The sequence below is a fragment of the Haliotis cracherodii genome, unplaced genomic scaffold (assembly GCF_022045235.1).
Source record: "Haliotis cracherodii isolate W230 unplaced genomic scaffold, xgHalCrac1.p SCAF_22, whole genome shotgun sequence".
Lineage (NCBI taxonomy): Eukaryota > Metazoa > Mollusca > Gastropoda > Lepetellida > Haliotidae > Haliotis > Haliotis cracherodii.
In genome coordinates this window covers 2,733,966-2,743,475 of record NW_027266278.1, presented here as the reverse complement: position 1 = coordinate 2,743,475, position 9,510 = coordinate 2,733,966, and positions in this window count along the sequence as shown.

Here is a 9,510-nt window from a genome sequence, read left to right as displayed (position 1 = left end):
TGAGCATGGATCCATGCAATAAATAAATCCTGCAGTCATATTCTGTAAATTATTTTTACACAGTGTTTCGAAAATAACTCTTGTGATATGTTTGGTAACAAAGTATTATTTATCCTATAAGAAGCCATATGGACCTGTTTGGTGATGTACCAAGGACGCAGAATTAAAGACACACCATACCTATACTTGGAACAAATCCTAAGAAACCATTATACTATCATTTGCGTAAAAGATGAAAACGATACACTTATTCCCTTGGCTGAAAGAGCCTGTCCAGCAAAACTACTATTCTGCAGGTGCTTTTACGATACTACTATCAGGTATATCAGTGCCTTGGAATCGCGTAGAATTGCTTGGTTTGGTGAATTACGAACGATGTAATAGACACAAAATATTCATGCTTGGAATATATCCTAAGAAGCCATAACACTATTATTTAGCTAAGTATTTATATAATACACTTATTCCCGTGGGAGAAAGACACTTTCAGGCGATACTGCTATTGCGTAGGTACTATCAACCGCTTGCATCGAAATGGCACAGAATTGTCTCATTTGGTAGATTACGAAAGTTGCGCAATAATAGACACAAAATATTCATGCTTGGAATATATCCTAAGAAGTGATAACACTATTATCTAGGTAAGTATTTATATGATACACCTATTCCCGTGGGAGAAAGACACCTTCAAGTGATACTACTATTGCGTAGGTACTATCAACCGATTGCCTTGAAATGGCGTATAGAATTGTCTCATTTGGTAGATTACGAAAGACGCGCAATAACAGACACAAAATATTCATACTTGGAATATATACTGAGAAGCCATAAGACTATTATTTAGGTAAGTATCTATATGATACACTTATTTCCATGGGAGAAAGACACTTTCAAGTGATACTACTATTGCGTAAGTACTAAAAACGCCTTGCTTTGAAATAGGGTAAAATTGTCTCATTTTGGTAGATTACGAAAGACACGCAATAATAGACACAAAATATTCATGCTTGGAATATATTCTAAGAAGCCATAACACTATTATTTAGGTAAGTATCTATATGATACACTTATTTCCTTTCGGAGAGAGACACTTTCAAGTGATACTACTATTGCGAAGGTGCCATCAACCGCTTGCCTTGAAATAGCTTAGAATTGTCTCATTTGGTAGATTACGAAAGACGCGCAATAATAGACACAAAATATTCATGCTTGGAATATATCCTAAGAAGTGATAACACTATTATCTAGGTAAGTATTTATATGATACACCTATTCCCGTGGGAGAAAGACTCTTTCAAGCGATAATACTATTGCGTAGGTACTATCAACCGCTTGCCTTGAAATGGCGTATAGAATTGTCTCATTTGGTAGATTACGAAAGACGCGCAATAACAGAAACAAAATATTCATTCTTGGAATATATACTAAGAAGCCATAAGACTATTATTTAGGTAAGTATCTACATGATACACTTATTCCCATGGGAGAAAGAACATTTCAAGTGATACTACTATTGCGTAGGTACTATCAACCGATTGCCTCGAAATAGCACAGAATTGTCTCATTTGGTAGATTACGAAAGACGCGCAATAATAGACACAAAATATTCATGCTTGGAATATATCCGAAGAAGCCATAAGACTATTATTTAGCTAAGGATCTACATGATACACTTATTCCCATGGGAGAAAGTCACTTACAAGTGATACTACTATTGCGTAAGTACTAACAACGCCTTGCTTTGAAATAACTTAGAATTGTCTCATTTGGTAGATTACGAAAGACGCGCAATAATAGACACAAAATATTCATGCTTGGAATATATCCTAAGAAGCCATAAGACTATTATTTAGGTAAGTATCTATATGATACACTTATTCCCATGGGAGAAAGACACTTTCAAGTGAAACTACTATTGCGTAAGTACTAAAAACGCCTTACATTGAAATAGGGTAGAATTGTCTCATTTTAGTAGATTACGAAAGACGCGCAATAACAGACACAAAATATTCATGCTTGGAATATATCCTAAGAAGCCATAACACTATTATATAGGTAATTATCTATATGATACACTTATTCCCATTGGAGAAAGACACCTTCCAAGTGATACTGCTATTGCGTAGTTACTATCAACCGTTTGCCTTGAAATAGCACAGAATTGTCTCATTTGGTAGATTACGAAAGACGCGCAATAATAGACACGAAATATTCATGCTTGGAATATATCCTAAGAAGCCATAACACTATTATTTAGGTCATATCTATATGATAAACTTATTCCCATGGGAGAAAGAACCTTCCAAGTGATACTGTTATTGCGTAGGTACTATCAACCGCTTGCCTTGAAATAGCACAGAATTGTCTCATTTGGTAGATTACGAAAGACGCGCAATAACAGACACAAAATATTCATGCTTGGATTATATCCTAAGAAGCCATAACACTATTATTTAGGTAAGTATCTATATGATACACTTATTTCCTTTCGGAGAGAGATACTTTCACGTGATACTACTATTGCGAAGGTGCCATCAACCGCTTGCCTTGAAATAGCTTAGAATTGTCTCATTTGGTAGATTACAAAAGACACGCAATAATAGACACAAAATATTCATGCTTGGAATATATCCTAAGAAGCCAAAAGACTATTATTTAGGTAAGTATCTATATGATACACTTATTCCCATGGGAGAAAGACACTTTCAAGTGATACTACTATTGCGTAAGTACTAACAACGCCTTACTTTGAAATAACTTAGAATTGTCTCATTTGGTAGATTACGAAAGACGCACAATAATAGACACAAAATATTCATGCTTGGAATACATGCAAAGAAGCCATAACACTATTATTTAGGTAAGTATCTATATGATACACTTATTTCCTTGGGAGAAAGACACTTTCAAGCGATACTACAATTGCATAGGTACTATCAACCGCTTGCCTTGAAATAGCTTAGAATTGTCTCATTTGGTAGATTACGAAAGACACGAATAGACACAACATATTCATGCATGGAATATATGCTAAGAACCTATACTACTATTATTTAGGTAAGTAGTGATATGAAACACTTATCCCAAAGTGTAATCCAACGTTTCTGCAATAACGCTACCAAGTCATTTTCATGAATTTGTTACAGACAAATGTACTAATGTTTACCCTCTCCCTCGATTTCACACACAAAATACGGTTGATTTTACATTTATATGGATCGACCTTTCGTAGCTATAGGCTCGGTAGAGAAACACTAAAGTTTATTTTGTTATAGTTATTTAAAGGAATTACTGCACTTTAGACGGCTGGACGATCCCATCCCTAAAGTAAATAATCTATGTCTTCGGAATTATGTTGATCAAACAGAAATCGCATAAAGTTAAACAAGATATCATTTGATGGCCCTGTATTTAGTACTAATTAAGATAAAGGGCAGACAATGCTGAGGTGTTGTCAGTGTGAGTATCAACTTTGGTGATAATTGCCAGGAATATGACTGGAGAACTGTGCCTGTCTGTTCCATGGCCTTTCACCATCAGTTTGCCATAGTGGAAACAGAACTCAAATGCTTCACAGTTGAAGAAAAATCGTACACCGGACTAGCTAAATCTTCTAAACAGCAAGGTATTGAGTGAAAATGTATTGTTTAGCATGTCCTTACGCATGTTTTGAAGGGCTGACTGAAAATTCACAGCTTCATATGACCCATCCTGTCCTTTTTCTTCAGCACTGTAAACAGCACTGATAAACACAAAAAGGCACCGAGTGCCCACATAAAGCACATGATGTATAAATGTAAACCAGTTGGTCTACAGAGCTTTCACTTACACATGCATAGAGTCCACTGGAAATTCTATACATATTTCTGAATGTGTACTAAATCTCCACGTCACGCCGAAAACCCGGTTCGATTCCCAACATGGGTACAATGTGTGAAGCCCATTTCCTGTGTCCCCCGCCGTGATATTGCTGGAATATTGCTAAAAGCGGTGTAAAAACATACTCACTCACTCACTCACTAAATCTCCATGCCGAATTTTTATAAATTTTGCTTCAACAGTAATACCACGATCGATGCTCATGATGACAATCACTGGATTGTCTGGTCCAGACTCGATTATTTACAGACCGCCGTCATATAGCTGGAATATTGCTGAGTGCGGCGTTAAACAAACAAACAAACACAAATTGTACATTGTAAATATTGTATTCGTGTTAACATTGTATGGCATGATTTCATGATCCCCAAGTACTTAAAGTTTCTTTTTCTGTTTAGCGTCGATAGGTTTTAGTTCACATTATGTTGCCTGTTCAATTGCTGACCACACCCGCTATCACGTCACGTGATGATGTCTTTAATTTATCAACATGATGCAGAACATAAAAGTTTTGGTAACACAAATCCATTCTTCCTACATAGGAAATTATGGTATTAGTGCAAATCCAGCAATACAAGTCATGAAACACACGCCTGTTGATTGTAAACATTTCTTAAAACTTACAGGTTTTCACGCCAAGCTGAGATTTGACTTGATACCAGTGATAGCTCCATCAGTCATCTAATCTAATTTACTATATGGGAGATTCAACTAGACTTTTCCCCTTCTGTCTGTATGGCAACTTGCATAATTACAAAGAGATTGACACCAAATCTAATATTCTGTTGAAACCTGATATATAGTATGTAATTAGAATAAACTCAAAATTACCGTCTTTTTCATTCTGTGAGTCACACATTCTTCTTAAATACACACACATAGATCTATATCTATTGACACTGTTTAAAATAGGGCGGTCGGGTAGCCTAGTGGTTAAAGCGTTTGCTCGTCATGCCGAAGACCCGGGTTCGATTCCCGACATGGGTACAATGTGTGAAGCCCATTTCTGGTGTCCCCCGCCGTGATATTGCAGGAATATTGCTAACAACGGTGTAAAACCATACTCACTCACTCACTGTTTAAAATAAAATGCAAAAAATTCATAGTGGTGGAACAAAATCAAACTGCTTCCCTAGCTCCATCGATCGTATAAAACTGTAAATGAAAATGATGAAACAAGAGATATTGACAAAATTAGCATAATCTGTAGATCTGTGTGTTCCTAGATCCTATAGAAGATCTTAGACTGTCTCCCTTCTGCACAGCCCTTTCTGCAATGTGGAAGCCTGATAGACTGCAAATCTACATTTCCCTCGGGTTCAGGAACATCCCATCTCACTGGCGCTCCTTTTCAATTTAAATGGAATCTTTTATTTCAAAATTATATATTTTCAGAGACAAAGCGTTGGTCTTGCACCATCCAACACGACCTTGAACTTTCTTGAACAAAATGGCGGCCAGGAAGTGATTTTTAGAAATGATAACGACGATGTTAGCTGTTTACAGAGACCATAAATAGTCTATTATATGGTCTCTGCTGTTTATAAGCAAACTATGATATGTCATCGGATATCTTATCAGCACGTGGATACATAAGGTAGTACCTTCACTGTTAAGACTTTTTTTTTAAATAGTTTGCACGTATAGATTAAGTTGTAGCCACGGATCTAGAAAGACTTGCATTCGACTGCACCAACAGGCACAATGTTCATTGGTGTCAATCCTCCCTCCTCCCAGGAAATAATGGAGCAATTTTCATTAATATTATGACCGCTAATTGTGAATGTACAACATTCTTGTAGACACATATGCGCTGTAAGTGTATCCAGTGTGAATTTGGGTTGTTTTGACTATTTCTCATAAACAAAACTCAACGATGATGAAATTTGCATGATATATCTCTAATATTGTCAGCGTAAAGTTTGTTAAAAAAACCTCTTTCTAATGTAAGGTTTGGTTTAGATGGCAAGCACGCACTGGCCATTACCCATATGTTTTTTGTTCAGATAATTTGAATATATTTGAAGTGGTCACTGACTATGGTATGTAAATAGCATGTTTTGACCATATAACTTTGCCTCAGTAAAATGATGTGTAATCTTTAAAAACTTCCTTCTCAAAATCCACTGGGCACAGCAAGCTGTAACTTTGACCTTGATGCTATAAAGAAACACCTTTTGACTCAGAGCTGTTCCTGCTTGAAGAATAAAAAAAAGTTAATCACTTCCAAAAGAAATGGTAAAAAAAATGAAATAATCTTTCAGGCTTTATTTCTCAGAGACCACAGGCCGAAAGACTTTGCTTTGATGTGTAATATACAATGAGACTTATAATATAACTTATTCTTATGAATTGATTTTTACCTAAATAAAAGTTATTTTTTCAAGAAACTACAGTGCTGAGGAAGCTGCAGTGTTATGGGGCTCAAAGCTGTACATGCCAGTTTTGTTTGTTTGTTTGTTTGTTTGTTGTTTTCAGCAGTATTTCAGCTATATGACAGTGACTGTAAATATTAAGGTCTGGACCAGACAATCATGACCAAATAACCAATTAGGATGCAATGTCTTGCATAAACCGAGTCAGCGAGCCTGACCACCCAATCCCATTAGTTGCTTCTTAAGACAAGCATGGATTGCTGAAGATCAAGTGTAACCCAGATCTTCACGGATTGTTCATGCCAGATAAATGTGTTGTTGGCATTATGAAAATTACAAAAACAAACAGCTTTTTCCGAGATAGGTCCCATCATTGGAAGATGATACCTTTAGTCTTTTAAGTTTTTCATGTCAGTAAAATATATAAATTACTTTTCTCATGAGAAATGGCAAAATGTTTGGCGGTGTTTGAAATTAACAGAAATCCTAAATGTAATGAATTGTTTTCTTGTTTTGTCGGAAATTAAGGTGGTCCTGGGGTCCTCCAGGTTTGTTGCTATAGTATTTGAATTAAGGAAGCCCCCTAAATTTTCAACTTTTCACATTAGGGCTATGAAAAGTACGCTTTGAGTCTCATGGTTAATTTCGAACCCCATTTTACATCTCATAATATGTGGTGATGCTTAACATTGGTCTTTAATCATTGTTCTATAAAGTTCCTTTGGATATCACTCTGTCCTCTCACATCAAACAAACAACATTATACAGTTTTTTGTTTGTGGTTTAACACCACTTTCAGCAATATTCCAGCTGTATGATCATAACCTGTAAATAGTCATGTCTGGACCAGACAATCCAGTGACTGATATTTTGAGCAACGAACTACTCTGATGACTACAATGACCTGGCCAGCAGGTCCACACTGTTGGATACAATGACCTGACCAACATATCAACACTGTTGGATACAAAGACCTGACCACCAGGTCCACACTGTTGGATACAATGACCTGACCACCAGGTCCACACTGTTACATACAATGACCTGGCCAGCAGGTCCACACTGTTGGATACAATGACCTGACCACCAGGTCCACACTATTACATACAATGACCTGGCCAGCAGGTCCACACTGTTGGATACAATGATCTGACCAGCAGGTCCACACTGTTGGATACAATGACCTGGCCAGCAGGTCCACACTGTTACATACAATGACCTGACCACCAGTCCACACAGTAGAGTAGACACATGCATCTGACAGCCCCTGTTGAGTAGAGACATGCTCATGACAGCCTCTGTTGAGTAGACACATGAATCTGACAGCCCCTGTTGAGTAGACACATGCTCATGACAGCCTCTGTTGAGTAGACACATGAATCTGACAGCCCCTGTTGAGTAGAGACATGCTCATGACAGCCTCTGTTGAGTAGAGACATGCACCTGACAGCCCCTGTTGAGTAGAGACTTCACCTGACAGCCCCTGTTGAGTAGACACATGCATCTGACAGCCCCTGTTCAGTAGACACATGCATCTGACAGCCTCTGTTGAGTAGACACATGCATCTGACAGCCCCTGTTGAGTAGACACATGCACCTGACAGCCCCTGTTGAGTAGAGGAGTCCACCTGACAGCCCCTGTTGAGTAGACACATGCATCTGACAGCCCCTGTTGAGCAGACACATGCACCTGACAGCCCCTGTTCAGTAGACACATGCATCTGACAGTCTCTGTTGAGTAGACACATGCACCTGACAGCCTCTGTTGAGTAGACACATGCATCTGACAGCCTCTGTTGAGTAGACACATGCACCTGACAGCCTCTGTTGAGTAGACACATGCACCTGACAGCCTCTGTTGAGTCATGCATCTGACAGCCCCTGTTGAGTAGACACATGCATCTGACAGCCTCTGTTGAGTAGACACATGCACCTGACAGCCTCTGTTGAGTAGAGACTTGCACCAGACAGCCTCTGTTGAGTAGACACATGCACCTGACAGCCTCTGTTGAGTAGACACATGCACCTGACAGCCCCTATTGAGTAGAGACATGCACCTGACAGCCTCTGTTGAGTAGAGACATGCACCTGACAGCCTCTGTTGAGTAGAGACATGCACCTGACAGCCCCTGTTGAGTAGAGACATGCACCTGACAGCCCCTGTTGAGTAGAGACATGCACCTGACAGCCTCTGTTGAGTAGAGACATGCACCTGACAGCCCCTGTTGAGTAGAGACATGTATCTGACAGCCCCTGTTGAGTAGAGGAGTGCACCTGACAGCCCCTGTTGATTAGACACATGCACCTGACAGCCCCTGTTGAGTAGAGACATGCATCTGACAGCCCCTGTTGAGTAGAGACATGCACCTGACAGCCTCTGTTGAGTAGAGACATGCACCTGGCAGCCCCTGTTGAGTAGATACAAGCACCTGACAGCCCCCTTTGAGTAGAGACATGCATCTGACAGCCCCTGTTGAGTAGAGACAAGCACCTGACAGCCTGTTGAGTAGACACATGCACCTGACAGCCTCTGTTGAATAGACACATGCATCTGACAGCCTCTGTTGAGTAGACACATGCACCTGACAGCCTCTGTTGAGTAGAGACTTGCACCAGACAGCCTCTGTTGAGTAGACACATGCACCTGACAGCCTCTGTTGAGTAGACACATGCACCTGACAGCCCCTGTTGAGTAGACACATGCACCTGACAGCCCCTATTGAGTGGAGACATGCACCTGACAGCCTCTGTTGAGTAGACACATGCACCTGACAGCCTCTGTTGAGTAGACACATGCACCTGACAGCCTCTGTTGAGTAGACACATGCATCTGACAGCCTCTGTTGAGTAGAGACAAGCACCTGACAGCCCCTGTTGAGCAGAGACAAGCACCTGACAGCCCCTGTTGAGTAGAGACATGCATCTGACAGCCCCTGTTGAGTAGACACATGCACCTGACAGCCCCTGTTGAGTAGAGACATGCATCTGACAGCCTCTGTTGAGTAGAGACATGCACCTGACAGCCTCTGTTGAGTAGAGACATGCACCTGACAGCCCCTGTTGAGTAGATACAAGCACCTGACAGCCCCCTTTGAGTAGAGACATGCATCTGACAGCCCCTATTGAGTAGAGACAAGCACCTGACAGCCCCTGTTGAGTAGAGACATGCACCTGACAGACCCTGTTGAGTAGAGACAAGCACCTGACAGCCCCTGTTGAGTAGAGACATGCACGTGACAGACCCTGTTGAGTAGAG